Source organism: Gopherus evgoodei, chromosome 5 (genome assembly GCF_007399415.2).
Source record: "Gopherus evgoodei ecotype Sinaloan lineage chromosome 5, rGopEvg1_v1.p, whole genome shotgun sequence".
NCBI classification, from domain to species: domain Eukaryota; kingdom Metazoa; phylum Chordata; order Testudines; family Testudinidae; genus Gopherus; species Gopherus evgoodei.
In genome coordinates, this window is record NC_044326.1 from 86489000 (window position 1) to 86516890 (window position 27891).

The 27891-nt window shown below is 40.8% G+C and overlaps 1 protein-coding gene and 1 long non-coding RNA gene across 2 annotated transcripts in view; both read left to right on the plus strand.

The window, feature by feature from the left end:
• Nucleotides 1–27891, plus strand: part of NR3C2 (nuclear receptor subfamily 3 group C member 2) — a 265632-nt gene that overhangs the window by 37777 nt on the left and 199964 nt on the right.
• LOC115652071 lies at nucleotides 8401–22918 on the plus strand. Its single transcript, XR_004000532.1, has 3 exons — nucleotides 8401–8525; nucleotides 8658–8667; nucleotides 22826–22918. It is a non-coding gene; the product is annotated as an uncharacterized LOC115652071 (long non-coding RNA).

Here is a 27891-nt window from a genome sequence, read left to right on the forward strand (position 1 = left end):
ACAGAAGATATACAGCTGAGTGATAGCCACTTACTGTAGGTAATGAAGGCTGTATTGTGTCATTACCTCTTCTATAATTCTTGTGTAGATATTGCAGCAGGAGAAGGAGATGGATAGATACATGTGGAACTCTGCATGTGAAGCAGTTCCCATGGTCACTGTTTCTAGAACTTGTTTGAGAGGAATGAATGAAGCCATTTGTAGTTCTGTGCTGGCTATTCCTGCTATATCATGTGTTGGTCACCAGCACCTTTTGGAAAGACTCTGTCAAAAGCTAAAATATTGGGTGGTAATGGAGGATGGGCATTCTAACCATCGCCATAAGAATGTCACGAGACCCAGTACTTATTGTCAACAGGTTATGCCTAAACAAGTTACCTCAGCAAAAGAAGAACCCTGAATGTAACAGGTCCTCGAGGGGATGGCTACACAGTAATGTAAGCCTAGAGTTAGTGAAACTCAAGTCAGTAGACCCATGTAAGGGAACCCTCGGCTTGAATGTCTGCATTGCATTTTAACCTTAGATTAAGGATTATCTGACCTGTGCTCGAACCTATGGCTCTAGAGTCCACACTGCAGTGCACAGAACTGAGTCAAAGTAACCCTGTCCCAGAGTGCCTAGCACACCCCCAACACCTAGTGTTGACACTGTAGCCCTACAAATGTGTTGCACTGTGGGAAAATGCTACTGCCCACCCTGTTTCCTAAATGTGGTGGTGCTATTGATGACTCGGATGCTCATAAGGAGAACATGAGAACATAAACTGCATAATTAGCTCATTTCATGGTTGTCTAAGAAGAATGGCTGAAGTTTGAGAAGGCTTCTGAGCTACCATTTAATCTAAGAATTGGGCTCTCTGCTTTTAGGCTGAATCACATTGACTGGAAAATGCCCATGTGCACCTGTTCTGAAAATAATTAGCACATCAGTCTCCATGGTAGTAAAATGAAACTTTGCAATTCTTAATTTTTAAAATGGGATGTTCAATTGAGCTGTTTTTAAAATTTTTTTTTATTTAATTTATTTTTATCTGTTTTTGAAGTTTGACATATAATGTAGGTTTGGGAGGAAACACATAAGCGCAGCCTAGCCTGGCTGCTGCCAGCTGCAGAGAGATGAAGTGCATCCCCAGGGCTTGGAGTGCACTGTGCTCCAGCAGCCCCTGGGGAGCCCTTATCCCTGGCCATGGGAGGGCAGGAAAGGCCCAGGAGCAATGAAGATCTGGAGCTGGAGCCGCAGAAGACTGTGGGGAAGTTTAGGGGCTGGTTCCCATTTGCCTCCCTGACAGTGCGTGCTGCCTGGGTGTCCCTGCAAAATGTAGCCCCAGGGAGGGCAGGGTGGGGGACAGAGAACAGAGCGGGGACCAAGGTGGTGGGGTAGCAATGTATATCAATGATGAGGTAGCCTGTAAAGAAATAAGAAGTGATGGAATGGATAAGACAGAGTCTGTCTGGGCAAAAATCACATTGGGAAAGAAAGCTACTAGAGCCTCCCCTGAGATAGTGCTTGGAGTGTGCTACAGACTGCCGGGATCCAATTTGGATATGGATAGAGACCTCTTAAATGTTTTTAATGAAGTAAACACTAATGGGAATTGTGTGATCATGGGAGACTTTAACTTCCCATTTATAGACTGGAGGACAAGTTCTAGTAATAATAATAGAGCTCAGATTTTTCTGGATGTGATAACTGATGGATTCCTTCACCAAGTCGTTGAAGAACCAACAAGATGGGATGCCATTTTAGATTTGGTTTTGGTGAGTAGTGAGGACCTCATAGGAGAAATGGTTGTAGGAGACAGCCTTGGTTTGAGTGATCATGAGCTAATTCAGTTCAAGCTAGATGGAAAGACAAATAAAAATAGATCTGGGACTTGATTTCAAAAGGGCTAACTTTAAATAATTAAGGAAATTAGTTAGGGAAGTGGATTGGACTGAAGAACTTGTGGATCTAAAGGTGGAGGAGGCCTGGAATTACTTCAAGTCGAAGTTGCAGAAGCTATCAGAAGCCTGCATCCCAAGAAAGGGGGGAAAAATCATAGGCAGGAGTTGTAGACCAAGCTGGATGAGCAAACATCTCAGAGAGGTGATTAAGAAAAAGCAGAAAGCCTACAAAGAGTGGAAGATGGGCGGGATTAGCAAGGAAAGCTACCTTATTGAGGTCAGAACATGTAAGGATAAGGTAAGAAAGGCCAAAAGCCATGTACAGTTGAACCTTGCAAAGGGGATTAAAACCAATAGTAAAAGGTTTTATAGCTATACAAATAAGAAGAAAAGAAAGAAAGAAGTGGGACTGCTAAACACTGAGGATGGAGTGGAGGTTAAGGATAATCTAGGCATGGCCAAATATCTAAACAAATACTTTGCCTCAGTCTTTAATGGTGAGCTTAGGGATAATGGTAGGATGACAAATGGGAATGAGGATATGGAGGTAGATATTACCACATCCGAGGTAGAAGCCAAACTCTAACAGTTTAATGGGACTAAATCGGGGAGCCCAGATAATCTTTATCTAAGAATATTAAAGGAACTGGCACATGAAATTGCAAGCCCATTAGCAAGAATTTTTAAAGAATCAGTAAACTCAAGGGTTGTACTGTACGACTGGAGAATTGCTAACATAGTTTCTATTTTTAAGAAAGAGAAAAAAATGTGATCCGAGTAACTATAGGTCTATTAGTTTGACATCTGTAGTATGCAAGGTCTTGGAAAATTTTTTGAAGGAGAAAGTAGTTAAGGACATTGAGGTCAGTGGTAATTGGGACAAAATACAACATGGTTTTACAAAAGGTAGATCGTGTCAAACCAACCTGATCTCCTTATTTGAGAAGGTAACAGATTTTTTAGACAAAGGAAACACAGTGAATCTTATTTACCTCAATTTCAGTAAGGCATTTGATACGGTTCCACATGGGGAATTATTAGCTAAATTGGAAAAGATGGGGATCAATATGAAAATTGAAAGAAGGATAAGGAACTGGTTAAAGGGGAGACTACAGTGGGTCATACTGAAAGGTGAACTGTCAGGCTGAAAGGAGGTTACTAGTGGAGTTCCTCAGGGATCGATTTTGGGACCAATCTTATTTAATCTTTTGATTACTGACCTTGGCACAAAAAATGGGAATGTGCTAATAAAGTTTGCAGATGACACAAAGCTGGGAGGTATTGCTAATACAGAGAAGGACTGGGATATCATACAGGAAGATCTAGATCACCTTGTAAACTGGCGTGGTAATAGGATGAAATTTAGTAGTGCAAAATGCAAGGTCATGCATTTAGGGATTACTAACAAGAATTTTGGTTATAAATTGGGGACACATCAGTTGGAGGAGAAGGACCTTGGAGTATTAGTTGATCACAGGATGACTATGAGTCGCCAATGTGATATGGCTGTTAAAATAGGTAATGCGGTCTTGGGATGCATCAGGCGAGGTATTTCCAGTAAAGATAAGGAGGTGTTAATACCATTATACAAGGCACCGGTGAGACCTCATCTGGAATATTGTGTGCAGTTCTGGTCTCCCATGTTTAAGAAGGATGAATTCGTACTGAAACTGGAACAGGTACATAGAAGGGCTACTAGGATGATCTGAGGAATGGAAAACTTGTCTTATGAAAGGACACTGAAAGAGCTTGGCTTGTTTAGCCTAACCAAAAGAAGGCTGAGGGGAGATATGATTGCTCTCTATGAATATATCAGAGGGATAAATAGCAGGGAGGGAGAGGAATTATTTAAACTTAGTACCAATGTGGACACGAGCAAATGGATATAAACTGGACATTAGGAAGTTTAGACTTGAAATTAGACAAAGGTTTCTAACAATTAGAGGAGTGAAGTTCTGGAACAGCCTTCCAAGGGGAATAGTGGGGGCAAAAGACATATCTGGCTTCAAGACTAAGCTTGATAAATTTATGGAGGGGATGGTATGATGAGATAGCCTAATTTTGGCAATTACTTGATCTTTGATTATTAGCAGGTAAATATGCCCAGTGGTCTAAGATGGGATGTTAGATGGGGTGGGATCTGAGTTACTACAGAGAATTCTTTTTTGGGTGCTGGCGGGTGAGTCTTGCCTACATGCTGACGGTTTAACTGATATTTGGGGTCGGGAAGGAATTTTCCTCCAAGGTAGATTGTCAGAGGCCCTGGAGGTTTTTCGCCTTCCTTTGCAGCGTGAGGCATGGGTCACTTGCTGGAGGATTCTCTGCACCTTGCGGTCTTTAAACCACGATTTGAGGACTTCAGTAACTCAGAGAAAGGTAAGGGGGTTGATACATGAGTGGGTGTGTTAGATTCTGTGGCCTGCATTGTGCAGGAGGTCGACGAGATGATCATAATGGTTCCTTCTGACCTTAAAGTCTATGAGTCTGAGTCTATAAGTGACTGCCCTGAAGGGAGGGGGAGTAGCCAGATGTTTGGGATCATTGCTTCTCTGGCTGTGCTGAACAGAGCTGCCAGCTTTTTAGTTATCTGCTGGTACACGTGGTCATTCCTTGTGCTTTTGCTGAAGTCCAAAGTTTTACTGGTCTCACAAGACAGATTCACCAAAATCTGGAAGCAAGTGTTGTGTATTCCACTGAAAAGCTGAAATGTCAAGTCCATTTTTAGGTTGAGGGCTGATATTGTCATTGGACCAGAGTAAATTTTTTTGGTGGTAATCTTGAGGTGTAGGGAAGGGGCAAAGAGTGCACATTTTTTGGGGGGGGGAAGGTAAAGGTAAATATTTGGAGGAAGGTCCGTTTTCTTATTTATTTTTAAATGGCTTATTAAAACTACTTGGATATTTGGAATGTTGCCAGATGCAGACTAATGATAGAGTGCAGGTAAGGTCATCAAAAGTGCATGATAAATTGCAGAGTTGATAAATTCCACTTAACACATAGGTTGATATTACCTGCACATAGCTGGAGGTCCAGTTTCTCTCCTTTCTGAGAGTGAAATGATTGGCTGACGGAATGGGAGTTTAATACTTCTGAGCGCAGCTCTTTATTCCCAAATGTGTTCATGCATTTGGTCTAGTCACTCCACTTACTAATTCTCCTTCTTTCTTTTCCATAATTCAATTCACCTATTATTATCCACGCTTTTCTTTCTCTTTGCCACTTGTCTTCTCACTAATTTTCCCCTCTTCTCATTTCTCTGTCCTAATACAGTTCCTTCTTGTCAGTTTTCCTTTCCCACTCTCATTCACGTTGTCCCATTTGCTCATCCTGTCTCATCCATTCATTCATTTTCTCACCTCCTTCTCATTTAATCTTTCTTGCTCCCTCATCCCATCTCTCTCCCCATCACTAGTGTGATTCTCACTCACCACTCCCCTGTCTCAGTCATTTCTCATTCTCTCCTCCCCTTCCTTTCTCTCTCTGCTCATTTAGTCATTCAGCGCTTCCAGGATCTTCACTCTCCTTTACTCCTGGCCTGAAGTTGGGAAAGGAGATGTCATGATTTTCACTCTCCTATGTCTAGGTGTGGGGAGATAATGAGATCTTCATAGTTTTGCAGGCCTGAGAGATTTGGAGCTGCCAGAATCTACTCTTTCCCTCTCAAATCTGAAATTAGGGAGTCACTGGTATCTTCATTCTCCCTCCCCCCACACCTTCCCCACAGGACTCGGGGAAGGACTACATTGCTGGGATATTTACTGCTCCAGATTTTGTGACACTGATAAATGAAATTGTTTTTAATTGTTCACTTTATTAATGTAACTTCTGTTCACCATTCACTACACTTGCCTACACTGTAACTTCTGTTCCATATTGTAATTCAACCCCCATTTTAAAATACTCACTCCATTTTGTAAAAGCTTCCTCCAACCTTCATTTTTGCAAACCCTGCTGTAATCGTATTAGTTTAGTTTAGATGTGTGAATGAGGTATGTGTGGATGACGGAATCAACCTCCAGCCCCAGCCTGTCCTGATGAGATAAAGTTCAAATACCAACGGCTGAAGACCTAGACAACAGCCCTAAACTAAGTAAGAAGCATCCACCCTAAAAAGAAAAGGGCAACAGAACAACAGAAGGAAGATCAAAGCCAGGTTCAAGGCTGAAAGTCACGCCTGCAATTGATGGGTGATCAGTCTAAACCCAGAGGCAGCGTGACACAGCAAGACCTATAGACTTTGAATCCAAACTAAAAGCCTATAAAAAAGAAGGGTGAGATGAGAGACTCTGGGTAACATTCTGCTGCCAACATAGAAGGACATCAGTGCCTGCCCAGCAGAGATCCAGCTTGTCCTTGTGCCTGGCTTTCCTGGCCAGTTAGCCGCCACAAGTTACGAACCCAAGCTACAAAATCAAGCTATGAACTTAAGCTATCTTCAGGACTGGTAACTATGCAGCAGCTGCAGAACATCTGATGGATGTGTGTGTGTGTGTGTGTGTGTGTGTGTGTGTGAATGTGTGTGTGTGTGTGTGTGTGTATAGGTAATAGGTATAATGTGTGTGTATAAGAATTGAGATATTAGTTATTAGTCATAAATTATTATCATAATAAATGTAGCATCTTTGTCTTGTCCCCTTTAATAAGATCCTGCTGGTTTTTACTGGTCTAGTATAATTGGTATAACAATTTGACAGGAGCTGCACTGAGACTTTCACTGGTTGCAGGTTTGAGGTGAGTGGAGCCATGGGGATGTTCACTCATTCTGTCCCATGGCCAAGGGTATAGATCCTGTGCTGGCCGAATATCAGGTTGTCATGGTATAATCCCCCACTCTGAACCTTAGCATCCAAAAGATGGGGTACCAGCACGAATTCCTCTAAGCTCAATTACCAGCTTAGTACTTGTAGCGCTGCCACCAACCAGGAATTCCAGTGCCTGGTACACTCTGGTCCCCCAAAACCTTGCCCGGGGACCCCCAATACCCAGACCCTCTGGATCTTAATGCAAGGAAAGTAAACCCTTTCCCTCACCGTTGTCTCTCCCAGACTTCCTCGCCCTGGGTTACCCTGGAAGATCACTGTGATTCAAACTCCTTGAATCTTGAAACAGAGAGGAAAATCCACCTTCCCCCCCTCCTTCTCTCTCCCCCTCCCAGACTCTCCCTGAGAGAGAAAGTAATCCTAACACAGAGAGAAAATTAACCTTCTCTCCCCTTTCCCTCCTTTCTCCCCACCAATTCCCTGGTGGATCCAGACCCAGTCCCCTGGGGTCTCACCAGAATAAAAAAAACAATCAGGTTCTTAAACAAGAAAAGCTTTTAATTAAAGAAAGAAAAAAACAGTAAAAATTATCTTTGTACATTTAAGATGGAATATGTTACAGGGTCTTTCAGCTATAGACACTGGGAATACCCTCCCAGCCTAAGTATACAAGTACAAATTAAAATCCTTTCAGCAAAATACAAATTTGAACTCCTTCCAGCCAAATACACATTTGCAGATAAAGAAAACAAACATAAGCCTAACTCGCCTTAACCACCTAGTACTTACTATTCTGGACATATATGAGACTGTATCAGAGAGATTGGAGAGAAACCTGGTTGCATGTCTGGTCCCTCTGAGAACCCGGAGAGAACAATAACCAAAAACTAACAGCACACACAAAAACTTCCCTCCCTCAAGATTTGAATGTATCCTGTCCCCTGACTGGTCCTCTGGTCAGGTGACAGCCGGGCTCACTGAACTTGGTAACCCTTTACAGGCAAAAGAGACATGAAGTACTACTGTTCTATTAACCCTTAACTATCTGTTTATGACACGCCCCCCAAATCGCTGACAGTGTGGAACCTCACTGGCGGTGATTTCTCCCTAGAACTTTAGAATAAACAGATTAATAAACACATACACCTTTACATATACTACTAACTATGTAAAACTACAAGATTCTTTACATTGTAAGGACCATTTTTAACTAGTTGATTCTGGGAAACTTTCACTAGAGAGTGCATCAGCTACTTTGTTTGAAGCTCCTGAAATGTGTTGAACTTCAAAATCAAAATCTTGGAGAGCTAAACTCCATCGAAGCAGTTTTTTGTTATTTCCCTTGGCAGTATGAAACCATTTTAGCGCAGCATGGTCGGTCTGCAGCTGGAACTGCCGTCCCCAAACGTATGGATGCAGCTTTTCCAGGGCGTAGACAATGGCGTAGCATTCCTTTTCACTGACTGACCAGTGACTTTCCTTCTCAGACAGTTCTTTGCTGAGAAACACGACAGGATGGAAGTTGTGATCCAGTCCTTCCTGCATGAGAACTGCTCCCACACCACGCTCATATGCGTCGGTGGTTACCATGAATGGTTTGTCAAAGTCCGGGGCCCTTAGCACAGGGTCAGACATGAGCGTCGCCTTAAGCTGGGTAAAGGCCTTCTGACACTCATCAGTCCACTTAACTGCATTTGGCTAGGTCTTTTTGGTCAGGTCGGTCAGTGGGGCAGCGATTTGGCTGTAGTGTGGTACAAATAGCCTGTAATACCCGGCCAAGCCTAAGAAGGATTGGACCTGTTTTTTGGACTTTGGGACAGGCTACTTTTGAATAGCCTCCACCTTGGCCTATAGGGGGTTTATGGTTCCTCGACCCACCTGGTAGGGTGGGGTTCTAATTGGGTGAGCATTACCTGTGTCAATGGAGTGGTATGCCCGTTCAGTCCGCCCTGGGGTGGCTGAGAACAATGGGGCGAAGCTAGTGCACAGCTCCTTGATCTGTTGCCGCTGCAGATGTTCCAGGGTTGTGGAGAGGTTCACCTCTTCCATGCCACTGTCTTTTTTCCCTTCATAGTAGACACTGTCAGGCCACTCAGCGTCATCTCCTCCCTGGGCTGTAAACTGACAAACCTTTAAGTCTCTGGAATAAAAGAGCTTGAGAGAATTAACGTGGTACACTTTGGGCTTTAGGGAGGAATTGGGAAATGCTATGAGGTAGTTAACAGCTCCCAGGCACTCCTGGACTGTGAATGGCCCTTCCCATGATGCTTCCATCTTATGGGCCTGTTGCGCCTTCAAGACCATAACCTGGTCTCCTACCTTGAAGGAACGCTCTCTATTATGTCTATCATAACAAGCCTTTTGCTCTTTTTGAGCATCCTTTTGGTTTTGTTTAGCGAGGGCTAAAGAGTGTTGGAGGGTGTTTTGTAGGTTGCTTACAAAGTCCAAAATGTTAGTTCCTGGAGAGGGTGTAAACCCCTCCCATTGCTGCTTCACCAACTGTAATGGCCCTTTAACCTCGTGGCCATACACAAGCTCAAACGGTGAGAACCCTAAACTGGGATGTGGTACAGCCCTGTAGGCAAAGAGCAACTGCTGCAACACTAGGTCCCAGTCATTGGAGTGTTCATTCACGAATTTATGTATCATGGCCCCCAAAGTTCCATTAAACCTTTCCACCAGGCCATTGGTTTGATGGTGGTACGGGGTGGCAACTAAGTGATTCACCCCATGAGTCTCCCACAGTTCTTTAATGGTCCCTGCCAGCAAATTAGTCCCTGAATCCGTAAGGATGTCGGAGGGCCAACCTACCCTGGCAAAAATGCCTGTTAGGGCCTGGCACACAGTTTTAGCCCTGGTGTTGCCTAGAGCTACTGCTTCCGGCCATCGGGTAGCAAAGTCCACGAAAGTCAGTATGTACTGCTTTCCTCTGGGGGTCTTCTTTGGGAAAGGACTCAGAATATTCACAGCTACTCGCTGAAATGGAACCTCAATTATGGGGAGTGGCTGCAGAGGGGCCTTGCCCTGGTCTTGGGGCTTTCCCACTTTTTGGCACATCTCACAAGACCGGACATACTTGGCAACATCCTTGCCCATCCCCTCCCAGTGGAAGGACTTACCCAACCTGTCTTTGGTTCTGTTCACCCTAGCATGGCCACTGGGATGATCATGGGCTAAGCTTAAGAGCTTCCCCCGGTACCTAGCTGGAATCACCAACTGTTTTTGTGGATGCCAGTCTTTCCGGTGTCCACCAGAAAGAGTCTCCTTATATAAAAGCCCTTGTTCTATAACAAACTGGGATCGGTTAGAAGAGTTGAGAGGCAGTGGGATGCTCCGTGCTGCCGCCCACGCTTTTTGAAGGCTGTCATCTGCTTCCTGCTCAGTCTGGAACTATTTCCTGGAGGCTGGAGACACCAGTTCTTCCTTAGACTGTGGACTTGGGCTTGGTCCTTCGGGAAGCGATGTAGGTGATGGGGCTGTTTTCGTGGCTGGTGAACCGCTCTCCGCTGGTGCACCAGGTGGTATTTCAGGCTCTGGCTGAACCTCTTGGGAATAGTGGTCTGCTGCTTCTGCCAGTTCAGGCTCACTGGCGTCCTCTGGCGTTGGGGTTGAAGATGCATTTGTAAGCGCTGGTGTCAGTGCTGGCAATGGTTCTGGTGCTGGTTGCGTTTCCAGGTCTGGGTCTGGGACTGGAGGTACTGTGGCTGTTGCAGTCGTTGGCAGGGGATCCGGGTCCACTATCTCTGTCTGGGTCTCTGCTAACACAGACAGGGCCCCTGTGGACAGCTCAGGAACAGGGATGGGTCTGGAAGCTTGCCTGGCTTGGCTGCGTGTAACCATTCCCACCCTCTTGGCTCACTTTACCTGGTTGGCCAAGTCAGTAGCATGGGGATGTGATAATTGTTATAGACTGCAAAAGTCCACATTCCTGACCAGCCTTTGTATTGGACAGGCAGTTTAGCTGTAGGCAAGTCTACAGCTTGTGAAATGAAGGGGTAAATTGTCACTTGGGCCTTTGGGTTGACGAATTTGAGATCCACTAAGGATTGGTGGATAGCTGACACTTGTGCTCCTGTGTCTCTCCACGCGATAACCTTCTTCCCGCCCACTCAAAATTTCCCTTTGCTCCGAGGGTATTTGAGAGGCAGCTGGGCCTGGGGATCTTTGGAGTGATGGAGATATAATGAACTGCACTCGGTTGGGGTTCTTGGGGCAGTTGGCCTTTATATGTCCCAGTTCATTACACTTGAAGCATCGCCCAGCTGACTGGTCACTGGGCCAAGGTGGGTTACTGGAGATTGGTGAGGTGAGAGAATAGGGAGTCGGCGACTTTCCTTGGGTTGTAGGTGGGGTCCTGGGTTGCCCTCGGTGATAGGGTTTATAGTTGGTGTGCCCCCTGTGGTATTCACTCCCCTTGATAGTAGCTCTTTTCTTTTCTGCCGCTTCCACCCATCTGGCTCCAATCTCCCCCACCTCGGTTACAGTTTTGGGCTTCCCATCTAGGATGTACCTTTGTGTTTCCTCCGGAACACCCTCTAAGAACTGTTCCAATTGTATTAGGAGTTGCATCTCATCCAGAGATTTAACATTGGCTCCTGATATCCAGGCATTATAATTCTTTCCAATGTGGTAGGCGTGTCGGGTGAATGACACATCTGGTTTCCACTTTAGGGCTCTGAACCTCCGACGGGCATGCTCAGGTGTTATCCCCATTCTGTATCTGGCCTTGGTTTGAAAAAGTTTATAATCGTTCATGTTCTCCTAAGGCATTTCAGCTGCCACCTCTGCTAGGGGTCCACTGAGCAGTGGCCTCAGCTCTATCATGTACTGGTCTTCAGTGATGCTGTACCCATGGCAGGTCCTTTCAAAATTTTCTAGGAAGGCCTCAGTGTCATCACCTGCCTTGTAGGTGGAAAATTTCTTGGGATGTGGAACAATAACTGGCGAAGGGTTGTTAGGATTGGCTGTGTTCTTCTGCTTAGCCTGTTCTAATTCCAGGACCTGCTGGTGGGCCTCCCTCTGGAGTTCTATCTGTCTTCTGTGGGCTGCCTCTTTTTCTTGCCTCTCTCTTTCCCTCTCTTCCCTCTCTCTTTCCATCTCTTTTTCTTTTATCTCCAGCTATCTCCTGTGGGCAGCCTCTCTTTCTCTTTCTCTCAGCTCCATCTCTTTTTGTTTTATTTCTAGTTCTTGTAGTTTCTTTTCCATGTCTCGCTTGTGGTCTACATCTTTGATTGGTTCCTCTGCCTCCAGTTTTGCCTGTTCCTGTTTCAGGGTGTCCTTGGTAGTCATGGTTTCTGCTTTCTGGTGTTGGGGCGCCCTTTGCTGTTTACTGCCTGAAATGCTGCTTCTCTGTTGCATCCTTAGGGTTGCTAAGCAACCCTGTCTTTTTTTAACAACTTCTACCTTGCTATTCCCAACAGAGTTAGAAAGAAAAAAAACCATTCATTTGCAAATGTGTTTTGCTGCTGTATGGTGACTCACAACTGGAGTCCCTTTGTTTAACAAAGATCCTCGTTAAACCCTAATGCCTTTGCCTTCAGAGTACTCAGAAGGGAGAGACCAAAAAAACTTGCAGACCTTTGCTTTTAAAAACTATCTCCTCTAGCCTGCTTTACACACAACTAGCAGGGAAAGAGAAAGAAAAAATCCTACTGGCTTTTGCTTCTAAACCCAAACCTCAGTCTGCCTGCAGATAGCTAGCAGGGAGAGAAATAAAAACCTCACTGGCTTTTGGATTCTATCTGTCTCTCCCACATGCTGCACACCATGTTATGGTATAATCCCTCACTCTGAACCTTAGCATCCAAAAGATGGGTACCAGCATGAATTCCTCTAAGATCAATTACCAGCTTAGCACTTGTAGCGCTGCCACCAACCAGGAATTCCAGTGCCTGGTACACTCTGGTCCCCCCAAAACCTTGCCCGGGGACCCCCAAGACCCAGACCCTCTGGATCTTAACGCAAGGAAAGTAAACCCTTTCCCCCCGTTGCCTCTCCCAGACTTTCCCTCCCTGGGTTACCCTGGAAGATCACTGTGATTCAAACTCTTTGAATCTTAAAACAGAGAGGAAAATTCACCTTCCCCCCTCCTTCTCTCTCCCCCTCCCAGACTCACCCTGAGAGAGAAAGTAATCCTAACACAGAGAGAAAATTAACCTTCTCTCCCCTTTCCCTCCTTTCTCCCCACCAATTCCCTGGTCGATCCAAACCCAGTCTCACCAGAATAAAAAAACAATCAGGTTCTTAAACAAGAAAAGCTTTTAATTAAAGAAAGAAAAAAACAGTAAAATTATCTTTGTAAATTTAAGATGGAATATGTTACAGGGTCTTTCAGCTATAGACACTGGGAATACCCTCCCAGCCTAAGTATACAAGTACAAATTAAAATCCTTTCAGCAAAATACAAATTTGAACTCCTTCCAGCCAAATACACATTTGCCAATAAAGAAAACAAACATAAGCCTAACTCGCCTTAACTACCTAGTACTTACTATTCTGGACATATATGAGACTGTATCAGAGAGATTGGAGAGAAACCTGGTTGCACGTCTGGTCCCTCTGAGAACCCAGAGAGAACAACAACCAAAAACTAACAGCACACACAAAAACTTCCCTCCCTCAAGATTTGAAAGTATCCTGTCCCCTGACTGGTCCTCTGGTCAGGTGACAGCCGGGCTCACTGAACTTGGTAACCCTTTACAGGCAAAAGAGACATAAAGTACTACTGTTCTATTAACCCTTAACTATCTGTTTATGACACAGGTACAGCGGAAAGCAATTGTTCTTATCTTGGTTCCTCTTGCATTTCCTGCTCTATAGCTTCAATGGCTGGAATCCCCTGCTAAGTACCTCTAGAGAAGCCATTTAGGCACACATCAATGAGGGAACCCCGGTGCACTGCGGTGTGAGTGTTCTTACCATTCAAAGCCCCTTTGTCTAGCTTGCTGTTTCTTACTGCCTCCTGCAGTCTCTCATGTTTTTAAGAGATGTTCTAGAAGCTTTTTAGGCTTAAAGTATGGGTATCCATTGAGGGGGATATGTTCCAAGAGGAGGCAATTTCTGACTTGTTACTCATCCTTGAAGAAATAAATCTCAGTGAATTACTCACCGTTCTTCTCCCTGTAGAGTTGAGGTGGCTGAAATTTCATATTAGTATTTTATTGATGTTTTAATTGACTGCTATTATGGAGGTATTTTTACCCCTCATTTCAAAGAAACTGACTGTTGTAATACTGCTCGGAGCCTATGTACCTCAGCAAGGACAGTGCCAAAATCCCTCCCAGCAGGTCAAATGGTTTAGAATTAGGTGTAGGAATTTTGCTTTAGGTCTCTAGGTAGGAGCGTAGACAACCCTAAGAGGGGTAAGAGAAGAGCACTTAGGAGTTTATCTCATTTTCAGGAAAATAACCATGTTCATATACTCTCAGGAATGAAGTTTAAATCCTCAAAAGGCCAAATTCTCTGCTGGTGCAGCTTTAGCAAAACCAGGAGAATTACACCAGCAGTGAATTTGGACCTCAGAGTTAAGGTTGGAGTTCCAGTTTTAGCCAGCTGTGTTATATAAATTGATATCTCCAAACCTTATATGATGTAAAACATCATACAGTATATGCGACCAGGTTTGGGGGAAACATAAATATGAACTAAACCATGTTAACCAGTATATTACTTTCTTATTCAAGTAGTTGGCTTTAATAAGTTAAATTGTTAATATTACTACTACCCTAACATTTCTCATTCCTTTGCATGTTCTTTTTTGAATGTATTTAAGAGTTTTCTTAATGTTCATAAAAAGTATTGGGCTGAAAAAATATGGGTTTAATTATATGAAGTTTTACTTTCATATTGACTACTTTCAAGAGTATGTCTGAAGCACACAAAACCAGCAACACCACACTGAATCCTTTTGTCCTTCCTGTTGGGTGAAACAGTAGATAGCCTACTGTAAATATGGATGACTGCCAATCTGTGTCGCAGATTCTTTTTCTAATACTGTAAACTGGCAAGAGATCAAGAATTGCAGTTCTTCCTTTTATTTACTTTCTCCATCTGCATTACAGTTCAGTGAATAAGAGGAAAACACGGCTGACTTAAATGTTGAGTGAAAGTTTCATATTGACTAACCATTGCAAAAAATATATTTTTTTCCCATTTCTTTTTGGTGATACTGGAAATATCAATTACTTCATATGGAATAGATTAAATCATTGAAAAGGCAATGCAGAGATTTAAATGAGGACTGAACATAATATGCATAATACAAAATACTTGACTACTTCTGACTTGATGCTTGTGTGCTTTCTGCTAACGTCTTTCACATTCATATTAATAATATGCACTTTATCTATCATGAGAAGTTTTATAAAGTGTTTTCTTTCTGGCAGACTGAGGCTTCCTGAAATAGCTCCTAGGTTCTCTATTCTGTGCGGGTTTTTTATGAAAGAAGCACAGGGAAACTGAAAAGGAGTGTGTAGTTCCTCCAACTGGTTTTCAAATACAAGGCACGTCTTGAAGTTTATTTTATTTGCATACCAGGAAGAGAATAGGAAATGCTGTTTTTTGTCTAATTGTGTTGCTAATATAATGGACATTCCCTACTAAAAATAAGGGGAATTAAATTACTTTTTATTTATATTATGTAAGGCTTACTAAAATTTTCATGGTTTATACACAGAGAAATAAAGTTCTACAAGGATATAATTTGAAAATCAAATAAGATAAAATCATATTTAACAAATACCATGTTTAATGTACAAATTGGGATTTTTAACAAATATTATCAAATCTCATAGTATACTGCAGTTGGTTCAAATATCTCGCTGTAACAGTTACATTGTATTGCCCAGTTAGCAATATATAGCTTTATTGTGTGTGTTTCTTACCTGGTGGTGAATCTTGAAATATATTGTACAGTTTAAATTTATACAGATCTATGAAAGGTATCAGTAACAGTAAAAAATGTTTCATGAAGTTATAAATTATGGTTGATTTAATTTATGTATGTTAGGGTTCCTTTTTACACATTGAATTGTACCCTCCACTGGAAATTTGGGGGGCTATGGTTTGTGGGAAGGGAGGATGGGTAGTTCTGTTTTCAAGGTGCTGGACTGTGACTCAGGAAACTTGGGTTCAATTTTTGACTCTGCCACAGACTTGCTGTATCAGACTGGCCAAGTTCTTAAAATCTATTTATGCCTCAGTTCCTCACTTGTTAGGTGAGATACTACTACTTTCCTATCTCATAGCAGTGTGGCAGGGATACATTTGTGAATGTTTGTGAGGAATTGTGATACTACTTGAGAGGAACTGTATGAGTTGTTTTTAAATTATATTTACTTGAAGTGTTTAGAATGTTCTCTTCCCCCAGAAAAGGGCATTTATTGCAGGTCTGTAGCATACAAATGAAGGGGTGGGGGGAGAGACACACAAATATTTCTTGCAGGATGCTTAAAATTCTGCAAGATTCCTTCCTTTAGTGCCTTTCTTCATTTTGTTGGAAAGAAATTTACTCTTTTTTGCTACTTGGGTAGCATAATTCGTTATTTCTGAAGTAAATAATTTTTAACTATGAAATTGAGAGGCTATGAAATTTAGAACGTAGGGAATACTGGGACTAAAATATGAATACCTACCTCAAAATGAGTTAAATTTGAGAGAAGTGTTCTGAAAATGAGAGCACCTTAAAAGGGAAAAAATTAAACACTTGTTTTCCTAAGTGAAAAGGAAACTCTTTTTTTGAAGAAAACTCCCTTGAAGGTGCAAATCAGAAAAAAATATCAGTCTATAACTGATATCAGTCAGGAATTTCTCCCTCTCTGACTTTAGTTGTTTTTATTGAAAACTTTAGTTCAGGCTCATTCAAAATGTGTATGAAAGACTTATTGAAAAATGACACATAGTTCAGGGGAAATGTCTGAAAGTTAATTAGCCTGAACAAAATCTAGCCCAAGAAAATCAATATAAATATCTTGCAGACACAAACCCATTACCATTTTAGAGTCCCTTTTATTAAATTTGTAGCTGTTTTGAAAAGCTTTTTCAGAATTGCATGTCACCTAGAAAATTGGAATTCATTCCTTTTAACCATCTTTCCCCTTAAAGGGGAAAATAAACTGAATTCCCATTTTAAAAATCCTTTATAGTCTTTATATTTTTAACTCCTCTCTATTTATTGTTAAAGTGATGACATTTCATCTCTTAGCTTGACTAATTTGTTTTACCGCCATGTTAAATTAAGGAAAAAATAGAGAAGTATCTGTACAGAGTTTGAGGTAGGGTATATCCTCGAGGAACAGGTCGTTCTGAGTTAAATCACACTATATTAAAAAAACATTTTCTCCTATTGATACTATGCACAGATTTTCTGGATTTTTATAGAATAATCTGCAAATTTCAATTGATCTTCTTTTTGAAAATTCCAAGTAATTAAATATTTAACATAAATACTAGATTGATTGCTTTAGCATAGAAGGCCATATTATGATAGAATTTTGCAATGTCTATTGCTATTTCTTAGCGTTTCCTAATGAGGGCATACAGTTATTCATGTTACCCAGCTCTCCAAATTTGATTTTTGTATTTATCTCCTAATTGGGCTTTCATTAAAATTGATCTGGAAGCAATAGAACATGGATTTCATACTTGCTTCTTGGTATAGGGGTTCAAAGTATTAATAAAAATCTTTGCCTAGCGTGGATGTCTCCAAAATTACATTTGGCAGTAAACGAATAGGTTCAGTTGAAGGTTTTATTGACTGTGTATATAGACTTAAACAATTTAGGACTGAGGTACTTAAACACTGTCTTTTATCCTTTTATATCACCAAGGTAGTTAAAATAAGCCAAATTTACCTCTCCTCCAAGGTTCCTTATGGATCAGGTGAGGGCTGGGCCAGCTTTGTTCAGGGACCCCGTCTGTGAAGTCCTCCTAGTGAGAATTACCTGCGAAATCCACGCTGTTGGCTGGTGTCCAAAAGAAGTGTTGAGGCTGGCTATAAAATCCCTGATCCTCCCACAAAAAAATTTCAAGACACTTCACAGAATCACTTCTGATCTCTCAAGTAAAGTCAGCTAAATTGGGTCCCTTCCCTACCCCCTCCCCATAAATAAATTCTGCCCCACAAGTAGCTCTTCTGCTATAACTCCTGCCATTATTTCCCTGCTCCTGAAAATGAATAGAAAAACACCCTCTGCTCTGCTCCCTTCATCGTCCTCCTTCTGCAGGTCACAATCAAATGGAACCTGCCCATACTGAGTAGCAGAAAATACCTACCATCTTTTATGCACTAAATGCATTTCTGTTGAAGTGTCATTGGAAATTGTGGAGGATTCTATTTACACACCATTAATTACAGTAAATTTTGTAGTATTTTCTCAGGGTGGTCTGATGTGATAATGGATGCAATTTACTGGTGTTTTGTTGGATTGATTAATTAGCCAAAAGGATCCTTGAAATTCTAGCCATCTTTGCTAAAACAGATCTGCTCTCATGAGTCAGGAAACGTACTCTGCAATTGTTTTACTGTTGTCTCTCTGCTGGACCCCATATGAGAGAGACCTGCAGGCCAAGACCATCCTAACCCTCACATTCTGGCACTCTCTAGGGTGGAAGAACCTCCATATCCCATATTGCTCCAGAAAGATCTGGGATCCTCTGAGGATAGTAGTTACTAAACACAAACTTTCAGGATTTGGGAGCTTCTGGGACTCCTCTAACCCAAATACCTTGAGATGCAGGCAATAAATTTGACACACACAAACCCTTAGTCTTCACGTCACAGGTGACAAACCAGGTTGTGCAGATGTCCATTGAGACAAAACAAATGGTGAGGTCCTAAATCAATAAGCAGTGTGCTTTAGGAACAAGAGATTATCATGAGAAGCACTATTTCTCAAGATGACAATCTTTTCTTTTGTATGAATGTAAAAGAAGGGAAGACAAATAATTTTTATCAGCTATTACATATTGTGGTTCTCAAAGTTTTTTCAGATATCAATTCCATGAGGAAATCCATTTCAGGTTTATTTTTGTTTTGTTTTTCTCTTTACTGGTAGGAGGAGAACTGAGACAGGAAAAGACGTGGGTATCTCTCAGCATATAAATTAAACATACAATGTGTTTTATACAGAATGGAAACATTCATAGATTTTTACCTGACTACCTAAAGTGAAAATTCTGAACCTGAATTACTGGCTAACATTAGAGAAAAAAAGTGTGTTTTCTTGCCCTAATTTTGAATATACTTACTGGTGTCTGTAGGCATACTCCTGGTGTGTAGGCCTACTTACAATGTATCATGTTAAGCACTTGTATTAGTATTTGCAGGATCAGGGCCTTATTTTACGGATTAACCTGAATTTTTAACTTGCTTTATTTATTAAAATATGCTCTATCAACTTCATCTGTTGCTGCTTTCTGCAGTGACTTACAGTGACTTACAGTACCTGATCGCTTGATAATTAGTAAGGTCAAAGAAGTGTCACTATCTCAGAAATGAACGTGTAGCCCTTTGTTTTGAGGAAACAGTGTACTTTTGAGATTTACATAAAATATAATGTTAATATAATGGACAAAACTTAATTTTCTAGAGAGCTCAATTGAGAATACCCTGGAAATTGTCTTATTTTCTTGTTGCTGAGGAGCATGAGGAGTGAAGTAAATGAAAAGATTTATTTAGTTATAATGTAGAATTCAGTAGTTTTTCACCTCAGAAAATTGTAACGCGGCCTGACTGGTTGTCTGCTCAGACACACGTAGAATGAAATAGCAGAGGTCAAGCTGAAGTGCATTTCCAGAACTTTTAAAGAAATTTATTTTAAGATTAAGAATATATGACTTGTTTCCAAAGGTGTATGTGTTTTGAGTGTATATGCATCGTGTCTGTTTCTTGCCTACACCATCACCTTCCTGAAAAGGTGGCCTCAATTTATAGAAAAGAAACCTTCATAAAAATTGTATTGTATAAAAATATTTTTCCAGATAATATTTTGAACATTATTTCATGTATTTTACTAGTTTGAGCTCAGTCTGCTGTACATTATAAAGGTTACTTGGTCAGCACTACAGTAGTTACAGTAAAGTTGCAATACAGTTTCCATTATAACAGTCTTTTTCACATATTCATAGGTATCTGAAACATTCGTCTTTTTTTTTTAAGTGACCTTTTCTATGCTTGTATTCTGTGTGAAAGTGTGTTTGCTTAAAAGGATTAAACACAATCCCTTCCACTATTTTTTCATTTTGAGTAGAGAGAAAAATTACATTGTTTCTATTATAAAAAATCAGACATTTTTAGCAATAGCTACAGCAAAAATGGCTAAAGCTTGACAATTGGTACAAATGCATTCTTCATCAGATTAGTGTGTATGCTTGAAGTAAAAAATAATTGGTTTTGATATAATGAGGATATCACAGATGGAAAATTGCTTACTGAACACTTAGAATACAAAGTTTCATTGTTTATAGGTACATATGTAAAGGCTTCAATCCTGTCCCTAGTAAGCATTAGGTGTAGTGCGAGGGGAGTCACAAAGAGGAACTGTTGGTTGCTTTGTGATCTTGAGATCAACTGGATGCTATTTCAGCCTCCATCTTCTAAACTACACATGGTTGGCTGCAGCTCTAAGGTGCCAATGCAGGAGGTGTCAGTTGTCAATGTGCTTTGTACTCCACCCATAAACCATTCCTACTCCAGAAGCCAAAACAGGGGTGGCATAAAAGCTGGCCATGCCAGGTTTGGCTACTAAGAGGTTCCCTTTACTCGACGGGATTGCCCAGTTGAGGAGGTATGCCAGCTTCCTGTTCTCTTGTGACACCAGATCAACACAAAGGGACTGGAACAGAGGTCAGGGTTGAGCACACAGTTTGGTGCATGCGAGGTGCACCTAATTCAAGGTTTTACAAGCTTTTAATTTTTGTTATCTTCTAAAGTTTGGAAATTAAATGGACACCTATGTTAATGCTACATTATGATTGCATAGTATAAATAATATCAGAGTGCAAAAGTTTAGGTTCCAGTAGCAACGAGTCTGTCACATTTCACACATGCATCATTTTCTATTCCTGTTTTTTCTTATTCAATATACAATGTAATAACTATCTATCTATTTTAGATATTATATGGCTGCCATCAATGTAGTAGCTGAGCGCCTCACAAACATGAATAATTTTATCCTTGCTACATCCCTGTGAGGGAGGGGAGCTTATCCCCATTTTACAGATGGAGAACTGAGGCAAAGAGAGTTCTAGTGACTTGCTCAAAGTCGCATAGGAATTCTGCCAGAGCTTGGAACTGAACACAAATCTCCTGAGTCTCAGTCCAGTGACAAGTATATTACTGTTTATGATGAAATTATACACACACTGTTATGTATAGAGGATGTCCAGAAAGACTCGGTTAACATTACTACTTAATTTTTGCCTTCCTTTACTTTTTGTAACTTTAATGGTGCACAGATTTTGCTGTGGTTCTCAGTGAAAGGGAGAGAGCATCCCCTCTGCCCGGGATGGTGGTGTTAAAAGCCCCAGCAAAGGATGATGGCGGGCCCTGAAATCCCCAACCAAATGTCCTGAAAGAATACCCTGAAATCCCTGGCAGAGAAGCTGCGGGAGCTCTGAAAAAAGCCCTTGCAAGTGATGGGTGCGTTGGTCTATGTTTTGGCGAGTCCATGATTAGCAGATGGATTGTTGTGAGAGGACAGTGAAATTTGTTTTGCTATATTAACTATTGTAGAGCCATCAGTCTGAATATATTGATTCTATATTTACCCTATAGAATGTGGAATAGTTTAATCGTGCTGGCATTTTTAAGTAGTTTCCTATTTATTGCTCAGCAGTGAATGCATGATCTGTGGCTTCCTTCCTCTTCCTCTTTTGTCACTTTCTCGTAATCTCAAGTACAATTCCTTTATAATGTAAATAGTATATATTTCCAATTGCAATTGAATGAGTATTAGTTTCAGATAGCTAATGAACTGAAGAACTCAACTTGATTATCTCATCATTCAATCCACTAGCCTGTCTTAAATTCTTGGCTAATCACTCTTTATACATGATTGCATACTTCGAATTGTTTTTGATACTTCAGCATTTTTTGTATTTTAATAGGGAGTTGGACTTCTTTGTAAGTATCTCTTCAGCTTTTTAATGTATTTGATTTTTGTTTTAAATAAATAACCTTGCTAATTTGCACTAATGATTGAGACACCCTTGCAAATTTTGTAAATTGGTCAGTGAACAATAAAAATATCAAGAGTAATGCATAACAAAATACACTTGATTTATGTGAGTATAGTTTATTTTTAATTATTTAAAACAGTTTATGCTGTACTAAGAAAAGTTCTGCATCATCTTTTGTAAAAGCTATTTGGTCTTAGTAAAACAAGACTTCACAGCCAGGATGGGCAGGGATGCAAAACCATATAACACTCTGCTTTTAATCACTGTTCAGAAATGGAGAGAGATTACCATGAGAGAGAGAGAGAGAGAGAGAGAGTATTATTGACTGTACAGATTAACAAAGTGTGAGTTAGTACTGTACGGACTTATTGAATCAAACGTTTATGGACATTTAATGTTTATGGAACTTGCAAATACTCAATTCCTCTCAGGATTTGGCAATTTGATTCCATTTATAATGTACAGATATACCAACAGATCAAACAGAAGTTACCAAATGTGTTTTTACCGTGAATTGGTGGTTGTATTAGATTCATCTTCACCAGAGGCTGGAAGGCATCTCTTCTCCCCCTCAGACATGTGCGGAGAGCATCCTGTGTTCATGGACTTGCCCCTAACTGTGTGGAAAGAGGATCACCTCCTGATGCAGGATGTGGGATCTATGGGTGCGGTTAAGGTGGGGCTGGAAGAATACACTGGTGTCCACTCAACAATCTTGTTGGGGAATACATTGAAAATTTTGGCTATATTAACATTCTGCAGAGACTGTTCTATGCCAGCTGACCATCCTTTAAAGCCAAGCAAACTGTTTTCTTGCTTCCAGGTTCATGATTTCACTGCATGTCAGACTTAGTGGAACAAATTCCTCCCTCTCCCATCAACTCCTAAATGACTGTCTTCTTTTCAGCTAAGGAGGTGGCTTCCCAGCTGCGGAAGGGTTTTCCCTGGCAGAGTCTAGCCTTTATGTATAGTTCTGTTCTCATACTTCCTCCATGACTGCCAAGTATGTCACTCTGTTTTGGATGTACAGTCAACACTGCTTCATTTTTGCATCCGTATAGAGTATTACTGAGTTGTCTGTACCTTGATTTCTTCTGTCACTGTTAAGAATTGAAGTGCCAGATTTGTTTCCATACAAGGTCTCAGCATGTAAAATAAGTCTTTGAATGATCTCTTGTGCAAAAATGTGGTTGCAGCCCACTTTTCTTGTTTTGCTGTTTCCCTCCAAGCAGGAGTTTATTGTACTGACAGGGTAGCTCCTTATCAACAATAAATATTTTCAGTAGCATATGGTTCCTCATCTAATGGCCATGTGGCACTTGGAACCTTAAATATGAAATAAAATACGGACTTCAGAGGGATGCCAGTGTGATGTGAGATGTGATCTCCAAAAAAAAAATTAGTAAGTAGAATGTGTCTTTCTAATGTAATATAATGAACAGTTATTCAGCAAACTAATTGTACATTAATTGCTTTCTTGGAATATGCTATGCTAGCCTGAACATATGACATTTATAATGTGACTCAACTATGTTGTCACTTTTAATCTAAAAGTGAACAAGGAGAACATGTTATACTGGGCTGTAAACATCTCTAATTTGCCCGGATCTCATAAGTCCAGTGGGCCCTATAGGGAACTGTCAGGCTCTGGCTGCTCTTTCTTCAGCTTCTGTTGTATTAGCCACCAGGGATTTTGTACAGAGGAAGAAAGGAAGTGAAGAGAGGATAGCATGGGTTGAGGTGGACATTTTGGATGAGTGAGACAAAAGAAGTAGGATATAGAAAGTGGGAGCACTTGATTGTTTTTTCCAACTGGGGGCCCATTTTGGCACATACATGAATAAGGCTGCACCCATGATTTCACATGAACATTGAATTGCAACCCCTGAATGTGAAACTTTACAATAGACTTGTCATTAGTTGTGTGAAGAAATTTCCCTCTTGTTGGTCCTGGTACTGTTTAGACTTGTTATTGATTGGTTTCCAATGTTAAAAAGTAGATGGTGGGTTTGGTCTGCTTCTTGCTCTAGGATTGCCAAGCCTCCAGTTTTCTACCAGAATGCCCAGTTGAAAAGAGACACTGGTGGCTCCAGTCAGCACTGCTGATCAGGCTGCTAAAAGTCCAGTCAGCGGCGCAGCAGAGCTAAGGTGGGCTCCCTAACTGCCCTGGCTCCATGTGGCTCCTGGAAGTGGTTGGCATGTATGGCTCCTAGGTGCAGGGGCCAGCGAGGTGCTGTGCACTGCCCCAGCCCTGAGCACTGGCTCCGCAGCTTCCATTGGCCCAGGTTTGTACTCTGCACAGCTAGCCACCATGGTTAACTTTTGTGTCTTGTGTGCTACCTCCGATGAGAGCTAGCATGAGTATATGTACACAAGCTGGGAATCCCACTACGAGCTAGCAGTATACCTGTAGACTCCGCTATCAGGAGATGAGGTTAACCTAACTAGAGATTTGGGTGTGAACTGTAACGTTGGGAACTCTGAACTTAAGTCCCAATAACTTTTGCAGAGCTGCAGCCCCACACTGGGCTGCAAAAGGGCCTGCAGGGACTGCCCATACCTTTATAGTACTGTTATTGGAGTTGCAGCTAAGTTGCTGACATTTCCAAAGTAAAGATCCAGGACAGTATACCACAGTACACTGCTTTGTGAGTCTAACCAGCTAGAGTTTTACTTTTCACCCATATTTTAAAAAATAAAGTATTCATTTGAAAATGAACTACTTGACCAACTATTAAAAAGTCTGATTGATCCTCTCTAGTTAATCTGTTACCCTCGTCTTCCATAAATATCATAGAATTAAGATATTTCAAGGCATATTACATAGAATCAGTGTTGCTAATCAAATAGTTTGTGTGTTATGATCTCCTCTGACATCTGAAAATGAATGTAAGGAATGGGAGAACTCATGTTCAGAAAACAAGGTAACTGTGCTAAAGAATATATCATTCTGTCTTTTCATAAGTAAGGCACTTTATCGTTATGCCTATCCAAACTTCTGTCTGGTGTTTTTTACAACAACCTGAATAATGGTAAAGAGTCAGACTCTTAACTCTAATCGGCATGGTCAACAAATAGTTAGATGTCTAATGTTTCTCATAAATCATTGCTGATGTAATTATTGGCATGAGCAAAATTGCACTCACAAAAAATAGAATAGAATGCTCAAAGGTCTGGGCCTTTATCTCTACATTTTCACCAATAGATTTACTGGAACAAAAATTTAGTACCTCTAGTACCAAAATTTAGTACCGACGCCATCAGTACTTCATTCTGGTCCTCATTCAGCAAGGTATTTAAGTTCATGCATAACTTGTTGCCCCAAGTGCAACACCTCAATACAATACCTGTGGAAATGTGTAGTAATCAAAAACTTGTGAGATTGAATACTAACCTATTTTATGAAATGCACAAACCAACAAGAAGCTTACTGCTGACCCCATTCTGCATATCCTGGTACTGGACATAGGAAAAAATATGAAAATTGAAAACATGCTGGGTAAAATTTTCAAAAGTACCTAAATCCCATTTTCAAAAGTGACTTAGACACTATGGGACACATTTACAAAGATATTTAGGGGCTGGATCCACATAGGGATATAGGTGCTGTGCCATCCAGTGGAATTCTCAGCACTGAGTTAGGTGCCCAGGCTCCCTATACAATGCATGGGGAGAGTTGGTCACCTAAGAAAGGGACCCTTGGAAGACAGCAATGTGAGCAGGGATCTACCTAAGCTAGCCAGTAAAAAAAGTCAAGGAGGGGTACACCTAAGCATTGACCCTCAGGGATAGCTAGGTGCCTGTTTCAATTTGGGATTCACAGCCATGCAGGGTTATTTATTTATGGAAAGGGGAAGATTGAGACTCCCCCCTCTCCCAGTAGCCAACAGCCTTGTGGTCAGGACACTCACCTGGGATTTGGGAGACCTGGCTTCAAGTCCCTGCCCTGTATCAGGCACAGTAGGGATTTGAAAACAGGTCTCCCACATCCCAGGTGAGTGCCCTGAACTCTGGGCTGTGGGTTATTCTTGCGTCAGTCAGCCTGCCCCCAAATTCCTCATCTAGTCACCCTGCCTGTAAAAGTTTGACCAAAGAAAGCTTTGTCCACGCACATTAGTGAAAATGAATAAAAAGAAGTATGAACACTATAAAAATGAAATTCTATATCAAGGTTGTAAAAAATAAATAAATTATTTTTCTCTGTGTTCACCCACCTACAGTGCAGATGACATTGTGGTGTTCTATTCTATGTAGGTTCTTATACTGCCCTCATCACCATAGTATCTGAGTCCCAGATTTTCAAAGGTATTTAGGTGCCTAAAGATGTAGATAGGTGCTTTTGTAAATCACATTTGTCACCTAAGCAAGTTAGGTGTCTAACTGCCTTTGAAATCAATGGGAGTGCTTAGGTACTTTTTTAAATCCCACTATGTACTTATCTACATTTTTAGGCACCTAATTACCTTTGAAAATCTATCCCTGTGTCTTCCAGTAATGCATGAAGTAAGTAATGTGACTGTCTCATGTGATTCACATGTGGCTCATTCCACACGTGGTGGTGTCATCCTTACTGCCAGCCAAGCCTTTTTGTCTTCTTTCTGGGTTTGGCATAGGATAGCAACCATTCCTTCTTGTGAAACTGATGTCTGAATATGGACTTACGCTCTGGTGAAAATGCACAAATGTAGACATGTCTGTTGAATTTGAAAAATAATTAACTTTAATTTGGCCCTGATTCCCTAACTTCTAACCATGTGAGTAGTTCCAGTGAAACAAATGGGGCTCAGTGATAGCACATGGGGTTGCCTGCCTGAAACAGCTTGTATTACTCAGAGCTTAACCAGGAGTCTGTGTTCCACAACATGCTGAAATTTATATATGTTCATACTAGAAAATTTACCATATAGCAATTTATTTGATCCTTCAACTAATTCATGCTTTTTATGTTATAACAAAGGTAAATGACAGTTTATTGTAGCTTTTCTGAAACTGTATTCTGGACATTATTTTTAACATGTATTTAGGGGAAAAAAACAGCACTGAGGAGCAATAATATACATTTTTATTGTTTCAACACCACCACATCAGCATTTCCTGTAAGAACGTATATTGGAGTAGACCATGTATACAGTAAACTTTTATAAAGTGGTTATTCAAATTAATTTCTTTAGCCAGGTTTATAAATACGTAAATTATACTAAAATGTCAGTTATTTATACATTAACTTTATAGAGTTTAAAAATAAGAGGAGAATTTTGATGGATTTCTAAATAGGTGTGCTGTGCAATGTTGGGAACTGATTATAGGTATGTTTTCTTTGTGCGGATGATAATGAGAATAAAAGTAACCACTACACTGTAAGTAAATGTTGTTTAGATAAGTATTCTGAAGATATGTCTTGTTCTTTACAAATATGATTGCTTTGATAAGACAAGATTCAAAACTAGCTACTTGGTGAACTGCTTACATTTCTGGTTCAACTTTGTTGGTCAGCTTTAGTTTACAGGATAAATTTGGTATCGACAACAATAAATTGTGTACTGATAACAAGGAAAACTGTATTTCAACATTTGTGTCAAGGAGTTCATGGTAAACCATTTTTCATAAATTTCCCCGGACGTGGTGGTGGTGTGCTGTTCTCATCACACAAATACAATGCTTTCTTTTATTTCTTCCTTGTTTGATAAATGTCACACTATAAAGGAGGAGAATTATTTCCTTTTCTCATCATTCTAATAAATGAATGAGAATTGTTTTGTCTGCATGTCTGTAGCATGTAAAAGTATATTTCTGTCACAGGGAGAATTTATACAAGACATTAGTAATGTATACATATTCAAACTGAATTACCTAATCTTTTGTGTCACTAATGCTATCCATAATATTATCTTGTAGGTTAGCCCTAGTATAATCAACTTGGTAAACATTATCTACTGTGTTGTTTAGTGACAACTGCATGCAATCCTTCCAATTCTTCAGAAATTATATAGTGCTGAAATTAGAACACACAGGATAGTATTCAGAATATTAGCACTATTGTTTTGCAGATACAGCACTGGCATTATAACAT